At 38.6% G+C, this 23,324-nt stretch overlaps 1 protein-coding gene across 2 annotated transcripts in view; it reads left to right on the top strand.

The window, feature by feature from the left end:
* Positions 1 to 23,324, top strand: part of NTM (neurotrimin) — a 934,064-nt gene that overhangs the window by 455,333 nt on the left and 455,407 nt on the right. The window contains exon 1 of one of the 2 annotated variants that reach the window (XM_038535616.1): positions 206 to 239. The exons of the other annotated variant lie outside the window; for it this stretch is intronic. The gene's annotated coding sequence lies outside the window, so the exon portion shown is untranslated. Of the gene's footprint in view, positions 1 to 205; positions 240 to 23,324 lie in introns of those variants that run through there. 2 annotated transcript variants of the gene reach the window in all.

The raw sequence follows: 23,324 nt of genomic DNA, 5'->3' as shown, positions 1-23,324 counted from the left end.
TGCCTCTAGCTAATTGCTCATTCATCTTTCATTCTGTGCATGAGTTGTAGCTTTGAGTAACACAGATGTGGTCTGACCACACAGAGCTTCTTTTATGATCTTCATCATTAACATCATACTTTGGTTGTTGTCATAATCATCATTATCACCATTACTTAGTGAGCTCTTAGTATAGACCAAGTTTCCTTGAAATAATTCACATGTATTCATTAGTTTCATCTGCACAGCAACTTAGTGGGGTAAGTACTATTATTATGTGTACTTTACACAAGAGGCACAGGGAGATTGTATAACTTAACCCAGGTCACACAGCTACTTAGTGCTATGGTCGGGATCCAAAGCTAGGCATTTTTGCTTTATAGCCCATGATTTCACTCCTCTTGTGATACTGTCTCCCATTTGATATATTACCTAAATATTTTTTTCTTCAGTATATAACCAGGAAGGTGGGGTTGATGTTCATTATTAGTACATATTAGGCAGCTAAAATCCTAAGACAGGTCACTGCCATTGTGACTCTGGTCATTACTTCATTCAATGAATATATATTTATACTTTTACTATTTGCTCAGTATTGTTCTCAACTCGGAGGAATACTACAGCAAATAAGACCTGCAAAATCCCCCACCCTCAAGGGGATTATTAATCTGGAGATTAATTGTATTATAAGAAGAGTAAGAGATTTTAGGGGATGGTAGACAACTGTTTTTTACTTAGACTTTCCCTTTTGGGCTCAGGAGCCATTTCCTATTTTTAAGGTATAAGTGTTAGTGCAAAGTATAATGTATAAGTCCCACATTAACAATTCTGAAGGGTGAATAAAACCGTCAAATACATGTATGCATGTGTGCTTTGGTGGTGATGATGTATGCCATCTAGAATGTTGTCGGGAATTGATTTTAAGCAACCTGGTCTGAGCAGTTAGGATATTCACAGTGGATGTAACTGACAAGAGTTACCTCTAGAATGTATTAGATAACTCCTAAATATTTAAAAAATAAATAAGTAAAAAGATAGGCATACAGTAGAAATAGCCAAAGGATTTAAACAGGTGCTTCACAAAATGACCAATACTTTGTAAAGGAGCCTGACCCCATTAATCATTAGGAAAATGTAAATTAAAACCCCAATGGTATATTATTATGTATTTATCAGAAGAGCTAACATTAAAAAGGCTGACAATACCAAGTGCTGGTGAGGGTGTAGAGCACCTAGAGCTCTCCTACATTGCTCCTAGGAGTCTAAATTGGTACAAACATATTGGAAGATTACTTGGCCCTGTTAACTACTGGAATCTGACATGATCCTCCCCATAGACATTCCCAAGCATAGATGGGGCATTCACGCCCCAGAAGACATTCTACAAAAATGTTTCTTTCTAGCTGCTATATTTGTTTTAGCCTCAAACTAGAGCAACTCAAATGTGAACAGTCCATTGGATATATGAATTGGGATATACTTATCCAATGGAATATTATTAAATACTGAAACTGACAAACTGTACTCAACATGGATGAATTTCGCAAATAGAATGTTGAGCATAAGAAGCCAGACACCAAAGAATTCATAACAAGTGATTCTGTTTATATAGAATGAAAAAACAGGCAAAACTAACCTGCAGTTAGAAGACAGGATAGTGTTTAGAGAGTAGAGACGGGGAGCGATTGGGAGAAAGCACTCTGGGTATAGGTTAATGTTTGAGTTCTTCAATTTGTGATAGTAATGCAGTTGTGTTACTGTGTATTTATTGTGCTTCACACCTACGATGTCCTCTTTTTTTGTACGTATCTCATATTTCAATAACAACTTTCCTTAAACACTTTTTTTTAAAGATTTTTATCTATTTATTCATGAGAGACACACTGAGAGGTAGAGACACAGGCAGAGGGAGAAGCAGGCTCCCTGCAGGGAGCCCGATGCGGGGACTCGATCCCAGGACCCCAGGATCATGCCTTGAGCTGAAGGCAGATGCTCAACCACTGAGCCACCCAGGCATCCAAAAACTTTTCCTGAAAGTATTTAGGATATTTATCATTTTCTATCTGCTGGTTCTTCCTCTATTTACAAGATTTCACATGGAATTCTTATTCATTCTGCCAACTAGATTGACAGCTTTTCCAGGGCAGAGTTCTTGCTTTTTCATCTTTATAAACCTCACTTAAATATTTTGGGCCTAAATAGTAAATGAATTAAAAGAATTTTCAAGGAAATTTTTTTTCTCAGTTTTATATGGCATTTTGCAGCACAGCATCTAGAACTTAGTAAGTAGACAGTAAGTGCTTGATGTGTTACTGGAGGGATGAATTGATGTTTTCTAAGTTACATAAATAAGTTATTTTTAGTATCTATGCTAGTAAGCAATTTATCCAAGCCTGGAAATGCAAACTTATTGAAAATGGCTTTCCAATGAGCATGATCTCTCCTTTATGGTTCTTTCCATTTAGTGAGTGGCTGGACTTTTATTGAGTCACTGAAGAAGTCAGTTAGCCAATAAAGGATGTTTTGTTTACTTTAAATATGTGAAAAATGGTTCCATTACTCAAGGGATTATTAATTACTGGCTTACTAATTACTTTGGGACTTTTTTTTTTTTTAAGAAGTCTAGGCAGTTGTTTGAATAAATTCTTATTTAAGTGAGTAATTAGTTGGATCAAAATAATTGACTAAATTAAGAAATTCTTTAATACACATTATTTAGGTGTCAGTTTAGTTTTGCTACTAGTGATGTGTAACAAATTCATTGTATGATTAGTAATAAATCTGTCACCCCTGAAGGAATCCTTTAAAAAAAAATAAGTCAGTTGTGAGGCTTGTGGATAATAAGCCAAGTATTCCCTACATACAAGCTATGAAATATTTTGCATTTTATTTTTAAACTTCAGTTTACTGACAAAACTCAAAAGTGTCAGAGTACAGAAGAAAGTACATATATGTTTACATGAGAAGGCTCTTGTGAGGAGGGAATGGGTATTTTTTGAGCCGTGTTGGTGTCAAGACCAGGGTAGGTGGGGGGTCCCTTCATGCATAAGCATTTCCACACAGGATTCTATGAAGTTCAGCCTTTCAAGATCATTCGAAAAGGTATTTCCTCTATTACTCCTCTGCCCTTCACCCCCTCAATTAAGTAGTTAGCAACTCTGTAAATTAGGTTTTTTTAACAGACTGTGCAAATTCCTGAAACACTGTTCCTATTATAATGTAGGTATTCACTGATAGACTGTATTCTGCTCCAGTAATTGTTTTCGTAATCTAAGAAATCAGCCTAGCTATTAAAGAGTGAATCAACAACACGGGAATGAATTAGCACTTGGTAGGTTCACATCCAGTTGGGGCCTTGCTGCAAGTCTTTTTTTCTGTTTTGTCGTTGGTATGGTTTTCCTAATGATGAAACAGATCCCCCCTAGTAATGCTGATTTTTTTGTGGCCTTGGCTCTGGTTGCTTAATAAGGGGTTTGAAAGCCAACCTCGAATAAGCCCAGCTGAGGATTTTTAACTGGCCCCAGCTCCTTGATGGAAGAAGTTACTGTGCACCCAAGGGTATGTGGAATGTGATATGAGACCCATGATCATTAACTGCTGTGATCTAAGGCTCCACAGCGGGAGGGGTAATCGCTGCTTCTAGGCGGGGGGGGGGGGGGGGGGGGGGGGGGGGGGGGGGGGGGGCTGTGAATCTGGGTGGTCACACCCCTGACATTGGAACACATGTTCTAACTGGGGATGACTTTAACTGCCTGAGCCAGAAAGAGGTCGTGTATAATACCAGGTTTTATATTAAACAAAAATAAATTTTCTCTAACGCGAGTTTTCAGACAGGTTGTCCTAATATATTAACTTCTGTCTGTGTTTTGAATAGTCAATTTCACGGTGAAATGAGTTCTTAATAATATATTTACCACCTGGGAGAAATCTCCCAGCCATCTGGAAAGGAGAGGGGATTTAGTGCCTCCAAACGGAGATTGGATTTTTTTTCCACAGTTATTTATTTATTTTTACATCAGGTAGCGGGAAGGATGACCTGTTTCCAGCACCTGTTCGGGCTGCTGCAGTGGGCGGGGTGTGGGCTGCTGGGGCCCTGAGCATGCTCCATGACCACAGCCGGGAAGGTGGCCCCGTGGGGTGCTCACCTGGGCCTTTAGGATGGAGGAGATCCTGGAGGAGCGGCCCATGCTATATTGGGCACTGCTGGGAAACAGAGAAATAGTAAAATTTAGTGTCTGGCCTTGTTTGCATTCTGCATTTTTATGGGGGCAGCAGACGGTAGATCAGAGCAATAGCTTTATACTGAAAAACACTGGATTCAAACCCTGACTCTGATTTACTAGTTGTGTTACAAATTAGTCGTCCCTCTGAACTTCATTTTCTGCATGTTTATTTTTTTAATTTGTTTTATTGGAGTTCAATTTGCCAACATATAGCATAACACCCAGTGCTCATCCCAAGTGCCCCCCTCAGTGCCCATCACCCAGTCACCCCCACCCCCCACCGACCTCCCTTTCCACCACCCCTTGTTCATTTCCCAGAGTTAGGAGTCTCTCATGTTTTGTCACCCTCACTGATATTTTCACTCATTTTCTGCATATTTAAAGTCAGAATAATTGTATCCACCTTTCAATGTTGTGAGGATTGGAGACAGCGTAGAAAAAAAATCTTAGTTCTGTGCCGGGGACAATGGTCAATAGGAAAGTGGTCAATATGAAAATGTAACAGGTGAGAGAAAGCTGAAAATATATGATTGTGTGAGTGTGTGTATCTACATGTGTGTGCATACACACATACCCCAATACAAGCTATTCGCTCACATTGATCCAATAGAACATACTGAAACTAGATGCATAAAAAAGAGGGGATGCAGTTTTGAAAAGAGTTTTCTAGAATTAAACAAAAATCCATTATTCATTTATTCAACAATATCTAGTGAGCACCTACTATGTACCAAGCACTCTTCTAAGTGCTGTGTATATGTCCATGAATAAAATGAATATGCCTGCCCTCTTTGACTTTAGATTCTCAAGATGGAGAGTGGACAGACAATAAGTTGTAAAAGTATTAAGCAAATTCTTTTGTATGATTAAGCTGATAAGTACTGATATAGAACAATAACAGAAAAGGGTCAAGGATTGGGAGTTTTAGGGCTTGGACAGTTTTTAGTTTTAACAGGATAGTCAGAGTAGGCATCATTTATTAAATGATATTAGAGCAAATATTTGAAGGGTACAAGGAAATGAATCATGTGGGCATCAGGGAAAACAGCCGCCCAGGCAAGAATCATCCAGTGCAAATGCCCCAAGGAGCCTGCTGGGCATGCTCAGTGAGTAGCAAGAGAGTCAGTAGCTAAAACTAAGTGAGCCCAGGGATATTGTAAGAGTGAAGGTAATAAAGATAACAGGAAGCTAGAAAAAGAGAGACTTGTAGGTCATTCAGAGGATGCAGCCTTTACCACTGCATGGTGTTGCACAGAACTTTCATTAAAAAAAAAAAAAAGTCAAGACTTCTTTGGTTGCAATGTAGAAACTAGATTTGAATGGGCATGGACAAATGTAGATGTAGGGAGAACAGTAAGGAAAACTATTCGAGCAAACAATAAAAAAGATACTGGTGGCTCAGGCCAAGGTGGTAGCACTGAAGCCATTGAGAAATTATTTGCTTTAGGATATATTTCCAAGGTAGAGAAACATAATTTCCTGATGGACTGAATCTGGAGTGTCAGAGGAAGGGAGGAGGCAGGTACAATTGGAAAAATGAGGCCTGGACAACTGGAAAGATGGGTTGCCATCAGTTGAGATGGTAAAGACTGTGAGTGGATGGTGTTGGGAGATCGTCAGGAGTTCCACTTTGAAAATATTGAGTTGGGGTGGATCTGAAAAGCAGGCAACTGCATATTCATTTCTCTAGCTCATATTTGCACCAGACATCTAAATTTGGAAGTTGTTGGCATATGGATATCATCTAAGGCCATGGGACCAAATGAGATCCGCAAAGAAGAGGATGAGATAGAGAAAAAGGTTAAAGATTGAGCCCTTGAGTACTACAATATTAAGTAATCGGGGAGGAAATGAGGACACAGAGAAAGAGTCTATAAAGGAACTAGCCAGCCAGGCAGGAGAAAAACTAATAAGGTAGACACAATGTGAAGAAGGTATATCATGGAGGGTAGAGTGATTAAATGGTTGGCAGGTTAGATGATGCCTGAAAAGTGACCATTAGACTTGGACAGGGAGTTCAACGGCAACCATGAGAGCAGCATCTAATGAGTACTGAGAGTAAAAGCCCAAATGAAAAGAATTTAAGAGAGGATAGGAAGAGATGAGTAGAAAACAATGAAATACACAATTATTTTTGAAGAATTTTTTTTTTCTTCTAGAGGGGATCAAAGAAATAATAGGAGAAGTAAAGTTAAATAAAAGGCTTTTCAGGGATCCCCGGGTGGCGCAGCGGTTTGGCGCCTGCCTTTGGCCCAGGGCGCGATCCTGGAGACCAGGGATCGAATCCCACGTCGGGCTCCCAGTGCATGGAGCCTGCTTCTCCCTCTGCCTGTGTCTCTGCCTCTCTCTCTCTCTCTCTGTGTATGACTATCATAAATAAAATAAAATAAAAGGCTTTTCAAAAACGGAATACACAACATTGTGTTTGTGTGCTGATGGGAATGATCCACAAGAGACAGAAAATGATACATAGAAGAGAGTATTACGTACAGTTGAATGGTGTCTTTCAGTCCATCAGATAGAGCGGGATCTGATGTTGGTTGGAGGCCTGATGTGTCCTGATGTTGGCAGTTATATGGAGGTGGAGGGTGAGTCTATGGAATTACTCTTCTGAAAGGTTTTAACTTTCCTTAATGAAGTAGGAAATGAGATCATGAGGTGAGTCTGAGGATGACAGTGTTAGAGGTTGAAGAAGAGAGGAGAAAATATGAAATGAACATCTTGGAGGAGTGGGGCAGTCAATGAGCCAGTAGGATGGTACGGTTGTCCAGCACTATGAGACCCTCCTAAGTTTTTTGGTGACTAACTTAAACTCAGCTTATTCAATTTCTGGTTGGCTAACTAGGTTAAGTACCAGTTTTTGAGATACTTCCTGGGTTGTGAACTATTCTTGGCTCTGGAGATTTAAAAATGAATAGGATGTAGTCCCTCCCCTCAAAGAACTCACAGTCCTACAACAACAGAGACTGAAATAGGAAATCAATAACTATAACAAATTGTAATAATTCTGTAATAGAGTTATAGTCATTGTTTGGGGAATTTCTGCCAAGTGCTGTTGCCAAATATAGTGACACAGCAAGCTGGTAGGGTAATTCACATCACAATCAGAATGTAGTTGTCCATAGTTACCTTCCATTTACTCAATAAACATTTATTAAGTGTCCATCACTGTGCTAGGTGTTAATGCTACAAAGGCAAATAAGATAACTTCTACATTCAAAGAGCTCACCAGTGAATGCAGGGATTTTCAACATTAGCAGCACATTAGATTGACCTGGGTGCTTTTAACAATCCAGATACCCAGGCCAAACCACATACCAATAAGACAACATTTTTCCAGTTCCCTGGCATTTGCGATATGCAGTCAAAGAAGAAAATTGCCGATATAGAGGGACAAACAGATGAGAAAACAGAAAGTGGAAATATAGGCATCATAAATGCTATAAGATAGGAAAGTACAAAAAGGTAGGAGAGCTCAACTGAACGTTTTGACCCTCTCAGGTAGAGGGAGCAGTGAGGAATGTCCAGAGGAAGAGCCAGCTGGAAGGAGTAAAGAATGGGTGAGAGTCAGTGTGGGAAGAAGAGGAGGGAAGCACATCACAGCTGAAGGAGTGGAAGTGGCAAGACCCGGGAGATGAAAGAACATACTCAGTTGAGAAATCTGAGCTGTGCAGTAAGTCCAGAGCGGGGGCCATAATGTCAGAGAAAAGTGGCAAGAGATGCTGGTGACCGGTACACAGCAGCCGCGTTGGACAGGGCAAGCTCCATTTGTTTCCACGCTATTGTCAAATCCCCATTCAGAGATGGCCGGGGAAGCCTGTTGGTCACAAAAACTGGGTAAATTGAACCTGCTGAGCAAGAGAAAGCAACACTTTGAGACCATCTCAGAAGGGTGAGACATTAGGAAAGGGAACTTTAAAGCTCTTGGGGCTGGGGTTAGCCACGGGGTGGTTTCAGGGCAGAAGTCAGTGAGTGGGGACTGAGCAGGGATTGGTGAGATTTCACAAACCAGTTGAGCGTCTGGAGCAAGTTGGTGGGTTTTTCTTTGGAACAAATGACTCCATGAGAAATCATATTAAATCAGTTGGGTCTATTCAATGGTTTTTATTTTGGAAACTATTTTGGTATCTAAATAAGCTGTTATTAAAATTTTTTAGTTTAGATTCTTTGTGTTGCATATCATGATTTCATAGAGTTGGGTCTTTTTTTTCTTTTTAAAAATGTATTTGTTTATTTTTAAGAGACAGAGAGAGCATGAGCACAATTGGGGTGAGGGGTAGAGGGAGGGAATATCAAGCAGAGTCCCCTCTAAGCAATGATCCTGACAGTGGGCCAGTCCCACAACTCATGATGTCATGATCTAAGCCAAAACCAAGAGTCGGTCGTTCTCTCCACTGAGCCACCCGAGCGCCCCATGGGTTCATCGTGTTTATCAGTTTTTCAAGTTACAGCACTGTTGGGGATTTACCCCAAAGATACAAATGCAATGAAACGCCGGGACACCTGCACCCTGATGTTTCTAGCAGCAATGGCCACGATAGCCAAACTGTGGAAGGAGCCTCGGTGTCCAACGAAAGATGAATGGATAAAGAAGATGTGGTTTATGTATACAATGGAATATTACTCAGCTATTAGAAATGACAAATACCCACCATTTGCTTCAACGTGGATGGAACTGGAGGGTATGATGCTGAGTGAAGTAAGCCAGTCGGAGAAGGACAAACATTATATGTTCTCATTCATTTGGGGAATATAAATAATAGTGAAAGGGAAAATAAGGGAAGGGAGAAGAAATGTGTGGGAAATATCAGAAAGGGAGACAGAACGTAAAGACTCCTAACTCTGGGAAACGAACTAGGGGTGGTAGAAGGGGAGGAGGGCGGGGGGTGGGAGTGAATGGGTGACGGGCACTGGGTGTTATTCTGTATGTTAGTAAATTGAACACCAATAAAAAAATAAATTAAAAAAAAGTTACAGTTAAGTTTTGCAAGCTATGTTTTCCATTTCACTTCTCACAATTAACTGTAGAAAAAAATGGGTATGGAAAGTAGAGCACCGAGAATCAGGAGCCTGCCACACAATTTGGTACACAAACCTGCCGACACCTGGAGGTGACCTGAAGATGAATGTCATCAATGAAGCATATTCATCTAGAGGGGGAAAAACTTACAGGGAACTAATCTTTTTAAAAGACACTGTAAAAAAAGGACATTAATTGACTAAGTCAGCCTTTGAGTGAGAAAATTTGCATACATTTTTATGCAAATGCTATTAAAATTATTACCAACATTTATAATATGGATATTCCAAATACATAGAAAAACATGATGAATAATAAGGCACAAAACATGTACTAACTCCCCATCTTTCTCGCATCTTAACATTTTTGCCAACTTTACTTCAGACCTCTTTGTTAGAGAAATAAAACGTTACAGTCATACCAAATCCCCTTATTTATTCTACTTTGGTTCTATTCTCCTCACTCCTTTCTTCCCTCCCCAGAGCTGCTAATAATTATGAATTCAGCGGGATTTTTCCCCCTAATTCTAATGCATTTGTGTGTGTTAAATAAGATATAATCTTGTCCGCCACGATCTTGAACTTTTATAAATAATCTCAATCTGGTTATATTCTTGAACTTTTATAAATAATCTCAATCTGGTTATATTCTTCTAGTTATTTTCCTTGCTTATGTAATTTTATGTTTCTGAGATTTGATTTATTACTATTGATAATATACAGATATCACATATCAATATCATATTCACATTTCATACATTTTGGTTACAGTATAGTGTCCCATTTTATGAATATACCACTGTTTAGGGTCTATTATTGCAAGACAATTAGGTTGTTTCCAATAATTGCAAACAATGCTGTAGTAAGCACTCATGTACACGGTTCCTTGTATACGTGTGAGAGAATTCCCAGGAGTAGCATATGAACACCTTCTTCAAAATTTCCAGATATAGCCGAATTGCTCCATAAAATGGTTTAACCAGTTTACAGTCTCACTGGAGCAACGAAATAAGGCAATTTGCTTAATGTATAATGATATCTTATTTTCATTTTAATTTGCATTTTCCTGATGGCTAGTGTGGTTGAGCATCTTTTAAAATACATATTGGTCATTGGTTTCCCTCTTACTGAACTGCCCATTTTTTTCTTTCTTGTTTTTTTTTTTTAATCTTTATTTAAATTCAATTTAGTTAGCATATGCTGTATTATTAGTTTCAGGGTAGAATTTGATGATTCATCAGTATTATAGATAACACCCAGTGCTCATCACAGCACGTGCCCTCCTTAATGCCTACCACCCAATTACCCCTTCCCCCCACCCATCTCCTCTCCAAGCAGACCTCAGTTTGCTTCCTAGAGTTAAGTGTCTCTTATGGTTTGGTTGGTAGATAGGGTTTTAATTTTTTTCATACACTGAATACTAATTCTTACATAGATACATGCATTACAAATGCCAATATTTTCTCCCAGTGTGTGACTTGAATTTTCGCTTTACGATTTTGGAGAGTAAGTTTTTAAGGGGTGTTTTTCTTTCTTTTTTTTTTTAATTGATTAAAATCATCTTTTTCTTTATGTGTGTGTGTATGTGTGTTTGCATAAAAAATAATTTTCTACCAAAAGAACATGAAAATCCTCTCTCATACTTGTATCCTAAAAATAATAAAACTTTGCTTTTCATATTTAGCTGTTTTATCTTCCTGCAGTTGATGTTTGTGGATGGTTGAGAAAGGGATCCCAACAACATTTGTTTATTCCTCTGGAACCTGCAATGTTATTTCTTTCCTAAGTCCAGTTTCCATATACTGTGATCTGTTTGGGGTTTTTATCCTGCTCTACTTGTCTAGTTTTGAACCTATGCCACAATGCCTTAATTACTGTAGCTCTGAAATATCTGGCACAATGAGTCTTTCCATTTTGCTGTTCAGACTCATCTTGGTCATTCCTGACTCTATTCATCCTCCTAAAATTAATGTCTAGTATCATGTAAACTTCTCTTGGGATTTTAAGCCGAGTTATATTAAATTAAACTTATAGAATAACTTGGTGTAAATTGACATGCTTATGATGTTGAGCTTTTTCCACATGCAATGTGTTTCTATTTATTAAGGTTCCCTTTGTTTGGTTTTCAATAAAATCTCATCATTTTTGCTGTAGATCTCTTACATATGCTTTGTACAGTCATTTCCATAAGTTCCACTTTTGTTTCCATTATAAATAGTGTTTCCAATAATTAATTATTTTTATTGGTGTCCAGTTTTTGTTTAAAGATGTACTTCATATTTCTATATTGATCTTATATTCAGCAAGTTCTCTAAACTGACATCTTAGTTCTAATTAATCTTTAGAGTTACTTGGTTCTTCTTTTTTTTATTCTTTTTTTTTTTTTTTACTTGGCTCTTCTACATAGATAATCCTATCATTAGAAGTCATTACCAGGCAGTTTGTTTTCTTTTCTATTTCTTATTATCTTTATATCTTTGCATTGACTCTCTGTGCTGACTCTGACCTCTAATTTGCTGTTGAACTGAAGGCATGGGAATGAGCATCTTTGTTTTGAACCTGACCTTACAGTAATTGCTTCTAATAGTATCACTATTAAATAAGATGTTTGTTAGACATTTTTAGTAAATTCTCTTTTTTCAAGTTAAGGAAGTTCATTGCATTCATAATTTCTTTTGAGTTTCAACCATGAATGTGTCACATTTTATTAAATAATTGTCCTGAGTTTATTGACATGAATAACGGTGGGGTTTTTCCCCTCAAAGTTGACCAACCATTTCAGAAGTTCACTGAATAAGTCAAGTACTTGTAACCCAAGGCTTGGTTCAAAGAGAATACTTGACACAAAAATTAATAGAGCTTGACAAGATGATGCTCTAGAATAGAGGTGGGGAGCTGTTCCTGACTAAAATAAAAATCTACTCCTTCTAAACCATTGGGTCTACATTGTTGCTTCTCAAGGGTAATCTACAGATCAGTGGTGTCAGCATCACCAGGGAGCTTGTTAGAAGTGAAGAGCACCAGGCCCAACCCAGCCCTACTAAATCAGAATCTGCATTTAACAAGATCTCCAGATGCATACATGCCCATTAAAGCTTAAGAAATCTTGTTAGACATCATCCTTCCAACATCAGAAGCAAATTATTCATTCATGTGACCTAGTACCTTAATACATTTTCTAAAATTACTCCAAATTTGCATTCCTAGGATAAAACAACTTGGTCATTTTTAAAAAAGACATCTCTAAATTCTGCATCTCTATAGGTGAGAGCAAACTATAATTTTCCTTTTCTGAAACTATCCTCTTCTGGTTTTAGTATCAAGACTATTCTTTTTTTTTTTAATTTATTTTTTATTGGTGTTCAATTTACCAACATACAGAATAACCACCAGGGCCCGTCACCCATTCATTCCCACCCCCCGCCCTCCTCCCCTTCTACCACCCCTAGTTCGTTTCCCAGAGTTAGCAGTCTTTACGTTCTGTCTCAAGACTATTCTAACTCAACAGGTAATCTGAAAACTATTCCCTCTTTATACCTCTCTGAAACAGTTTGTTTAACTTTTGAGTTATCTATATGTTGCATTTCTGTTAGAGCTCAACTGTAAATTATTCAGTGTCTAATGGTGGTTATTAGATTTTTTAACTTCTGAAAACTTTTTGTTTTAAACATCACATCTAACTTGATTCTCCATGTTTTTAGTCAGTTTCTTGTTATGTGTTTTCAAATTTACCAGTAAATGTTGTTCCCATCAATGGAAAAATTCTCCAGAACTTATTATCATATACTAGTTTGTTATATTTCTAGTATTGCAACTCTATCGATCCAACAGGATTTGTATTTGGTTTTTATTTTAGTAGTTTCACATTTTATTTTTAATACTTCCTTTATTCTATATATTTTGGGGTTTATTTTATTGCTATTTTCTAACTACACCCATTGAAGATTAACTCATTTATTTTCATTCTTTCTTTTATTTTAAATCTCCCATCACTATTGTATTATTGTACCTGTGTCTTATGCATTTTGACATTAAAGATTTAATTATAATTTTTTAATATTTAAATTTTTAAAAATTTAAAAAATATTTTTGAATTTTTATTTATATTTCTTCTTTGATTTATTTTATTTCTAATTTGCCCCATGAGTTAAAAGTTTATATATTTGTGTTTATATTTATATTTACTATTTATATAAGTTCTGATTTGCTCTGCAGCTTAAATAGTAATCTGTGGTAAATATTCCATGTATATTTGAAAACTACATGTATTCTTGGGGCACCTGTGTGGTACAGTCAGTTAAGCATCCGACTCTTGGTTTCGGCTCAGGTCATGATCTGAGATCCAGCCCTGGCATGTCAGGTTCCACTTTCAGCACAGAGTCTGTTTCAGATTCTTTTTCCCTCTTCCTCTGCCCTTCCAACTCCTGCTCTTTCTTCTCTCTCTCTCTCTCTCTCTCTCTCTCTCTCTCTGTCTTAAATAAGTAAATAAATCCTTTAAAAAATGAAAAAAAGACTGTATTCTTTAATTTTATTGTAATTTGTCAACTGTGGGTCTCTATAAACATTCAGCCAGGTGAGTCTCTGGAGAGCCTCGGGAGAGCCTGGGAACACGTATGAATGTAAGGCTCACCTGAGGCAGAAGAAGTAGCATTAGCTCTCAGGTAGGGGAGAAAGCCCAAGTCACTGGTTCAGGCCAGAGTGACAGAAATCTAGTTATTTTGGGGAAATATTTAGATTATTATATAAGAAATATGAAATGTGAAAATGTGATAAGGATGGGCAAGGTATGGGACCAGAGTTGAAGCAACCAGGAGTTAGACAGTTAAGCAAAACCGGGGCTGGGAAAGGGCTAGGGACTCAGTACTAAGAATCTGGTATAAAAGCAACAAAGTAGGAACTTGATCATAACATGATGGTTAGTTTTTGGTTCTGTGATCACGGGCCTAATTTCAAATCTTCATCTTGCATTTGGCTTTAGGGACCCTAGGCACACTACTATAGCGTTCTAACTTTGCTTTTCTTTTTTATAAAATAGAAACAATAATAATGTTTATTATGTTGGATTATTGTGAAATTAAATAATAAAGTGTTTAGTTTGGTCTCTGAGGTCTAGTGATTATTCAGTGAATATTAGCTATTATTACATATTGCAATTTTTTAATTATATGGTTTCATATATGAATACCTGTCATTGCTAATGATAATAATAAAGTAAAACAGGATGAGATAAGGCTCAGGAATAGAATTCTGCACATTTCTGCTGAGCAAGCATAAGACTTGCTCTCAGAACTTAGGCCATGGACAAACCTGCAAGGGGTCAGGAAGCTCTGACTCATTTCAGGGCAGTCTTTTCTGGAAGGGACTCATCATTGTTGCTTCCAAGGTGCTTGAAATCCAGCAATATTCTACCCTCTTCTACCTGCTTGTTGTGCCAGTAACATAGGGTCGGACATCGGTCCAGAGTTGACCAACCATTCCTCAGCTTATTAACAGAGTCTCTTGTCCTGACTCAGAGGTTAGCATCAGAAAAATGCCTGGAATCAAACACCAAAACTGTGGATGGGAGTCATGTTAAGGGGAAGACATGCATTTGAGAAGATCCCATTGCTTCATTATCAGCACTGTATATTCACTTTCAAAAGACCTTGAGGCAAATGCTTGCAAGCCTCTGCTGAACAGTATTCCAGTACATTTGTTGGGATTTAAAGTTATTTTGAAGATGTATTTATTTATCTGGTGGTGAGGAGCACAAGCAAGGGAGGCACAGAGGGAGAAGAAGAGAGAATCTGCCTCAGGGCTTGATCCCAAGACCCTGAGATCATGACCTGAGCCAAAATCAAGAATCAGTTGCTTAACTGACTGAGCCACCCAGATGCCCCAATATACAAAGTTATTTTGAATAATACTTTCTATTTGCATTTCCTTTTCACTTGATTAAGAGATATTCTCCTACAATCACCACTATTGTCTTTTATGTAAGGGTTTCACTGTTGTCTACTACTACAACCTTCCTCCAATAGCTGCACGCCCAGTGTCCTGTTTGCATTGGCTTCCATAGGTAGCTTACCATATATAGGGGGCAGTGTACTTTATTATTTCTGTAAACTGAGAAGAGTAGTCTAGATCTCGTTTATCAAGTTGCTTCTAACTCTAAAACTAGACTATTATTTACTTGTCTTATGAGCCAGGAGGTTGGACACAAGGCCATAACCCAGCTAATAGCTTCCAGCTACAAGGCAACTACCTATGTTAGCAAGTCAATATGGTTATGGCAATCCCAATTTATAGAATTATTTCATATTGAAGCCACAGAAATTCAATAACTGAGGTTGCCTATCACAAACAAGTTAGTCAACTGATGGCATTAGAATACCTGAGTAGGAAATCCTGAATGACCAGTTTTCTTGTGACAAAATAGAAATTCTGTAGCACAGTTTTCCAAGTAGGAGAATGGACTAACCCATATGTGATTTTCCTAGTTGCCAGTCATTTTGTACTTCATTCTATCTCCTTTGTGGTAATAGCCCCAACCTGACTCTTACCCATGTAGGGGCCAAGGGCAGGCCACCTCAAAAATGTGCCACTTTGGCATGTAGATTATTTTAAGCTGAAAATAGACTCAAGAAGAAAAAAGGCCCAGTTAGAAATTTTGATCTCCCTCACCCTCCAACTGCCTAAAAGAATTTAGGTAGAGGACCTGCTCCAGGAAGGAAGAAATCACCAGAGACAACTACATTATGCCTTGAATGAGGCATGGTAGACAGGGAGGAAGCTAGCACAGCTCTCTTGATCAGAGTCCTCTATGTGCCACTATTTCTAAGTGTACCAGAAAACATTTATTTTCCAAACAATTACTCTTTTTTAATTTTCCTGTAAATTGCATTTCTTTCCTTTGAAGTTTCAGATACCTGCCCTTTCTCCTTAGTTCAAAATGACATTGATACCTCATTTTGCCTGATTGTCTTTGGAATTTCTCATCTGTGTGGATTCTGTCTGTATTGTATGTACATAATTAAATCTCACTTTCTCCTATTAATCTGCCTCATGTCAATTTGATTCTTAAATGAACTAGAAGAATCTTGAAGGGTAAGGAAAAAATTCTCCTTCCCCAACACCCTCAATGAGCTTTAGGGTTAGGTTAGTTCAATGGCTTAGCTTGGGATTGAATTTATTATACTCTAAATCTGCTTAGGGATGTGCAATTCATCCCTTCTTTTATCCACCCAGGAGGTACTCTATCACAGCTGCAGTGTGATAGATGAAAAGGATACACGATGAATATGGCACAGGCCCATTCTCAAGGAGTTCAGAGTTGAAGCACAGAGACAGACACAGGGGCATACAGCTACTACCAATGCAATGCTTGTAATGACACCAATAAGCACAAGGTTGTATGGACACCCAGAGGACTGCCACCTAACCCAAACTCTGAGAACCAGAGAAGTCTTCTTAGAGAAACTAGTGCCCTCTCTGTTCCTAATAGATCTATAGGTTTCTTATATTTAGAAATAGAGGAAAGGAGATGGGTGAGGAAAAAGATCATCTGAACAGAAGGCTCAGACTAAAGACATGGAAATGAAAAAAAAAATCTTGTAAATGGGAGCAGAGGCAACTCAGTGTTTCCAGAATGCAAAGTATGATTATGCAGTGGTGTGAAATGGACCTGGAGAGAAAGGTAGGAGTCAGCCACGGCCAACTTTGTACAACGGTAATGAGTTTTGATGTTATTGTGTGGATGACAGACAGCCTGGGTGGGTTCAGAGCCAAGAAATAGGTACTGGCAGATTAGTGTGTTACACAAGTTTTGTCATATCTTCAGGAGAAAACATCAGTTAAGTTAAAACATTAAAAATTTATCAAGTTTATTGGGTACTCCTTGTGGTGCCTGGTCTGACTAGTTACCTATGAATTAGTTGTATATGGTTACACAGCAAATGCTTCCAATACTTAGTGGCTTAAAGAAAATGGCATTTATTTATTTTCTTATTTCCCAATTGTTCTGGGTCGGGAGTCGGGGCACAGCTTAGCTACATCCTCTGGTTCTGGATCTATCTTCAGACTGATATCAAGGTGTGTGCAAGTGCTATAGTCATGTTAAGTCTACTGGGGGTGGATCATTTTCAAGCTCTCTCACGTAGCTGTTGGCAAGATTCATTTCCTCCTGGACTGTTGGCTAGAGGCTGACCTCAGGTTCTTGCCACATGGTCCTCTCCATATGGTAGCTCCCAGCACGGCAGCTCATTTCATCCGAGGGAGCAAGCAAGACAGCAAAAGATAGAGTGCAAGCAAGATGGAAGTCACCAACTTTTATAGTCTAATATTAGAGAGTGATGGCATCATACCATTTTTGCTGTATTCCATTTGTTAGAAGTGAGCTACTAGATCCAGAAAGGGAGGGGATTTACCTACAGTCATAAATACTGGGGGAGGGGGAAGGCTTATTGCGACCATCTTGGAGGCTGGCTGCAATGCATAGGAAATGTCTATTATACATTACTAACATGGACAAATGAACATTTTTCTCTCTATTCATTATTTTCTCCTTTTGTAATGGGTTTTCTGAGTATCATATAGGTGTATTGTGTCATTGAATAGAATTTTGTTTAGGGGTCTAAACTTTAGATATAAAGTTGGTATGAAAATACAAGATATGTTGAGTATTTTTTTTCTTAATCTCATCCAAATATCCTTTCCTCCATCCAAGCTTACTTTTGTCTTTCCCCTTGGATTTCAGCTAAACAAATAATATAATAACTGTATAAAAAATATATGGAACCCTCCAAGCAGCAATAACTCTCAAGTTGAAGTTTTCTTGATTTTTTTTTGTTGTTGTTGTTGTTATTGTTAAACAGTCAATCTATTTTCTTCATTTCTAATAAGGTTAAACGGTGGCTATTTGGAATCCTATTTTATCTACATGAAAGTCACTTTCCTGATGATATGATAATATCAATAGTAATGTAGCCTTCAGCTGTCTCCAAGGTTGTGGGCAAGGTCATGATGGATGTTATTACAGAGAATGCATGCATCCCATGAAACATTCATGTTTTATATCAGCCTTCCTTTGGATGTTTCTTGAAGAAATCCACTTCCTTCTGACCTTTGATAATAGCATTAATGTGCATGCTCATTTTCAAAATGCTATGAATGACTAACATTTATATATTCTTTACATTTTACAAAGAGCTTTCATATCTGTTATCATCCCTGGTTCTCATCCTAGCTCTGAAGGCATCAGATTGGCATCACATTACAATTCTAGGAAATTTCAGAGCCAGAACTAGAACCCAGATCTTCTCCTTGGAGTCTTTCCTTTTTATTACATCACAGCGCATCATGAAGTTCCAGCCCTGTTTTTTCTTTCCCATAAACTAAGGAGCATTATTTGAATCACTACTTTATTATATAACTTTTTAATGTTTCCAGGAAAGGATGCCTTGCCAAATTGCTGACTTTTCTTATACAATCTATTTCACTGCTTAGAAAACTTCAATTTTCTCATCTACAAAATAGAGGAGTATAATCATTCCTTCCAACAATAATAATTATATGAGACTAAGTGAACTCAATATAGTTAGGTTTTTAAGCTCAGTTACTTTATTTATCCATGGCATGTTTCAAACAAATTAAGAATTGTTTGACAATTAATTCTTGACAAATTAAGAATTTAGAGGGAGATAGAGACATAGACCCTCTTCCCAGGAAAGGTCGTAATTTAGAGCAGTTGTTCCTCTAGTAGGCTTTGGGGTCAAGTAGTTATTTGGATACATTAAGGACAATAACCCTTCCCTGACAGATCCTAACTGACAAAAACATGTTGTATAACATTTCAGAGACAGCTATAGATTAACTAAAACTCATCTTTGAATGCCAGTTAAGACCTCCGATCTAGGGGCACGTGGTCTGCACTCGGGATGCTAAGTGCAGGTTACAGTGACCATTAACAGTAAGCTAATGCCCAGGATTAGCTTTAATGGCTTGCTAATATTAGTGAAAATGTAAACACTTGAAATCATTCCATTGACAGGTAACACACACTTTCATATTCACAGCTGTAGCTTTGGGTATTTGGGTTAGCAATCAAATTGCTTGAAATAACGCACCCCTGCACAATTAATAATAGACAATGAGCATTCACTGAGGTCCGTTCATTAGATTGCATCCATATCCTAGCAGCTATTAGTGGATGCTACCCCACTGCAACCTCAAGAAAAAGAAAGCGAGCAGTATTTCCTTTCCCACTATCACTTGGCTCTGAGGTTAGCAAGTCTGCTGTAGACTAAGCAAGTCACCCGTTTCTCCTTGACCCTGCAGGGTGTGTGTTTCTACTAAGCTGACACAGAGTAAGAGAAGCCAAAGTAGGTTTTCTTTCCTTGACATGGAAGTTTGGTTCGTCTTTCCAAGTATGAAGTCACTGCTTTTGATTCACTTAAAGAAAACCAAGAAACAAAAAGGATTAGCTGAAATTCCTTTGGGTAGGTAGCTGATGCTGAGTAGAATGGTCTAATGAGGTGAGCAGCAACAATCAATGCTGAAACGGAGGTCAGGAGGCCAGGCTGTGCCATTGGATTTCACTGGGATTGTTTAGTCGATAAATGACCTGGTGGGGAATTACTATAAACAAACTGCACCATCTTTAATTCAAGTGTGGACCAGGGGGAGGGCACTGACCCATAGGATTTCTTGATTAGAAGAATAGGCAGCAGGTTATTTCTCAGGCTTCTTTGAACAGATTTATTTACAGAGCAGAGTTGTGTATGTACAGAGATGTCCTCTCTGCCCTCCCGCTTTGTCTTCCCATCTTTGCAGGCTGTCATCCATTCCACAGCTGTCTTGATACTGTCAGTGTGTGAGCATGGGCCCTCCTGGGTGTCTACACCTAAGCAGCTGAGTTATTACTTGCTTTAATTCAAGGGAAACCAAATTTCACTATGGTCAGTTGGTTACTTTGCAAAGTCCCAAAGGAGAGTACTCTGAGTTCAGGTTGTATATAACTATTGATGTCAAATTGATCCAAATAAATTATTAAATGACAGTAAAAACCATAGCAGAGATCAAAATGTTCAAATCTTTGGTTCCACATACAATAAAGTCCTCAGAATGATAGATTTGTCAAATATTGGGCAACAAAGAGGCTTGGAGTGTACACAGACCAGCACCTACCTTTCACAGATACAAAACTGGAACCCGAAGTGATTAAATGATGCCATGTTAAAAAATCAGCCTCTTTCTAACTGGAAAACTAGTTTTATTATTGTTGTGTTTTTTTTTTTTTAAATAACATTTCCATTTAATGTGGTATTATCCTTTAGCAAATGCAAAGAATGGCATTTCCAAATTCAGTGGGGAGGTCAGGCTTTGCCTACAATATCACTAGGATTTCTGGTGTCTGCAAACCCCTCCACTGAGTTAAAAAACAAACAAACAAACAAACAAACAAACAAAACTCCTTTCAGATTCCAGCTGGTCTCTAACCCTCTATGCTCTGAGGAGAACATGCACTGTCTGGAGTCTGGTGAAGGTGAGTTCAGGAGAAAACTTCCCACTTCTGTGAAGCTTCCCCTTGCACTTGGTAACAGAGTGCAGCATCCCTTTTTTGTGTCATTTTTCCTTATAGGAATCTCTAGTAGAGTACCATTTAAGACATGTTGCCTTTCTTGTCCTATCAGGCAATGATCTGCTCAAGGCCAGGAACCATCTATTCCTGGCAGGGAATAGCCATAAATTCATAATTAAAAATAACTTTGTGAAATGGTTGATTCAAGAATGGCCCATTCATTACTCAAAGCTTTGGTAGAATGAAAGGGGGAGAAAATGAAAAGGAACAGGGAAGAAGAGGGAGAAAGAAGCAAGAAGGAAGGAAAAGTTCTCATCTTGGTGAGAGTTCTGAGGAAGGCTTAGGTCACTTTGCATTTCATCTCCTAAATCAATTTTCCTGTCTGGAGCTGGGACCTGGGACACGCACCATGTTGGGGATGAGCTGGCTTTATTACCAGCTGCTAGACTAGCTGATAGAATTGTCCTTGATGTTCTGGAATGGAGAAAAAGGCAGCAACTGACAGAGAGGGAGTGTGGGGAAGGCTCCTGCAGGGACAGAGTGTTATAACCTGCTGAGGCGGCTCCCCATGGAGCCATGAGCTGTGTGCAAATGGCAGTCCGTGTGTGCTTTGAAGCCTCCAGCCTTGGGAACTTCAAACAAGGAGAGGACAGACAGATGATCTATGGGAAATTAATATCTAACAGGACTCAAAACTGCTCTCCCTGTCACCTTAATCTCCTGCCTGTTCACTGACTGTATTTACTTTCTGAACATACCAAACATTTAATACAACAGAGGCTCTCACACCCTTAATTTTTCTAAAACAGAGAACTTTATATTTCAATTTTAACTATTTCTCTTTTTTGCTCCACTGAACTGTTCATTTTTCTAGGCTTTGAAAGATCCCCTAAGGAGCAGAGAAGTGAACAAGGTTTGAGGAAAGAGCTAGGCTGGCATATGGAATGACCCTGTCACTGCCCTGCCCCACCCTGCCCAGAAGATACTCATGGAATCACATTCAAAGACACCCCAGATGGGTCAGGAGCAGATCTTTTCATCCAACCTGGATATAAACCCACACACCCTGGGATTTTTTATTTAATGGCTGTACTAGACAAGCTTACCTTAGACTATGCCTGGGAAAGAGATAGGATCTACCTCCATCCATCCATTCATTCACCCATCCATTCAGTCATCTCACCAACCATTCATCTACCACCTATTTATCCATCCATTCACTCATCCATTTGTTTGAATATTTAGGCAGATAGTTCATCTACAAACGCTTTTAGAATACCTACTGTATGCCCGAACTATGCTAGACGGGGCTAGCAAGAGGAGAATAAAGAATGGAGGGCAGGGAGTGGGAGTGAATGGGTGACGGGCACTGGGGGTTATTCTGTATGTTAGTAAATTGAACACCAATAAAAAATAAATTAAAAAAAAAAGAATGGTCTTGTCCTAAGGAGTGTGTATTCTGCGTCAGAAAATACTCATAAGCAGACCATTCTTTCTACCCTCCTCTTGCCTTTCATACATGCTGGTTAAGCTGTTCCTCAATTTCCTTCCTTATGGCCCTTCCATAATGTCCTATCTTTACTACTACTTGGGGTGATCAGCTTAACAGTTTTGCCCAGCACTACCCAGGACTTTCCCAGTTTTAGCACTGAATATCTTATTTCCCTCAGTCTCAGAGAAACCAGGACAGTTGGCCATCTTACTGCCAACATCTCAGATTCTCAACCAGTTGTTCTCAAATGGTGCCCCCCCACCTTCATCCACTCACCCCCATGTAGCTAGGAAGCCTCAGCATTAACTCGGAACTTGTTAGAAATGCAAATTCTAGGCTCTGCTCTTTGATCCACTGAATCAGAGACTCAGGTACCACAGAAATCTGCATTTTAACAAAACCCCTCAGACGCTAAAGTTTGAGAAGCGCTGTTCTAAATTGGTTCTGACTTCTGACCTCATCAGTGCTGTTTTGCTTCAGGGGTCCTCAGAATCCTGTAGGTGACTCACTACCTGATTCGATAAACTAACTTTAGCCAGGTGCCAATGGTGATAATCCGGTCCCTAAACTAATAATAATTGATACAGAAACTAATAAGCAAGCAGGCAAATAAATTAGATACGATGGTTGAGGTATACTTAAAGCTGAGAAGCTGCACCTGGTAGCTGAGGGATGTTTCCCCTTGAAAGGACAATGTGTGTGATGGAACAAAGTAGTGCCAAGCCCTGTGTGTCCTGGCTGGAAAATTGTTCCCTTTCCTAAATCACATTTTTACAGAATTGTGTGATGCTTTTGTGTAAAGTCTCTACAGTATTTGCTCGGCTATATTTGGAACAAATATTTGGACAACTGTCTACACTACCCGTACATGGAGCCAATTTCAAGAACCATGGTAGGAGTCAGAGAACCTGGCCTATCATCTCAGCTTGAGCACTAAGTGATCTTGAATAAATAATTTAGCCATCCTGAACTTTACTTCTTTCATCCATTAATAGATGTAATAATTCTTTGCCCTTCTTTAAAGATGTTCTGAAGCAGGTTCTTTTGAAAACTA

Source organism: Canis lupus, chromosome 5, assembly GCF_011100685.1.
Source record: "Canis lupus familiaris isolate Mischka breed German Shepherd chromosome 5, alternate assembly UU_Cfam_GSD_1.0, whole genome shotgun sequence".
NCBI classification, from domain to species: Eukaryota; Metazoa; Chordata; class Mammalia; order Carnivora; family Canidae; genus Canis; species Canis lupus.
Note: the sequence above shows the minus strand (reverse complement) of the source record. Positions and strands in the feature narration are given on the sequence as shown.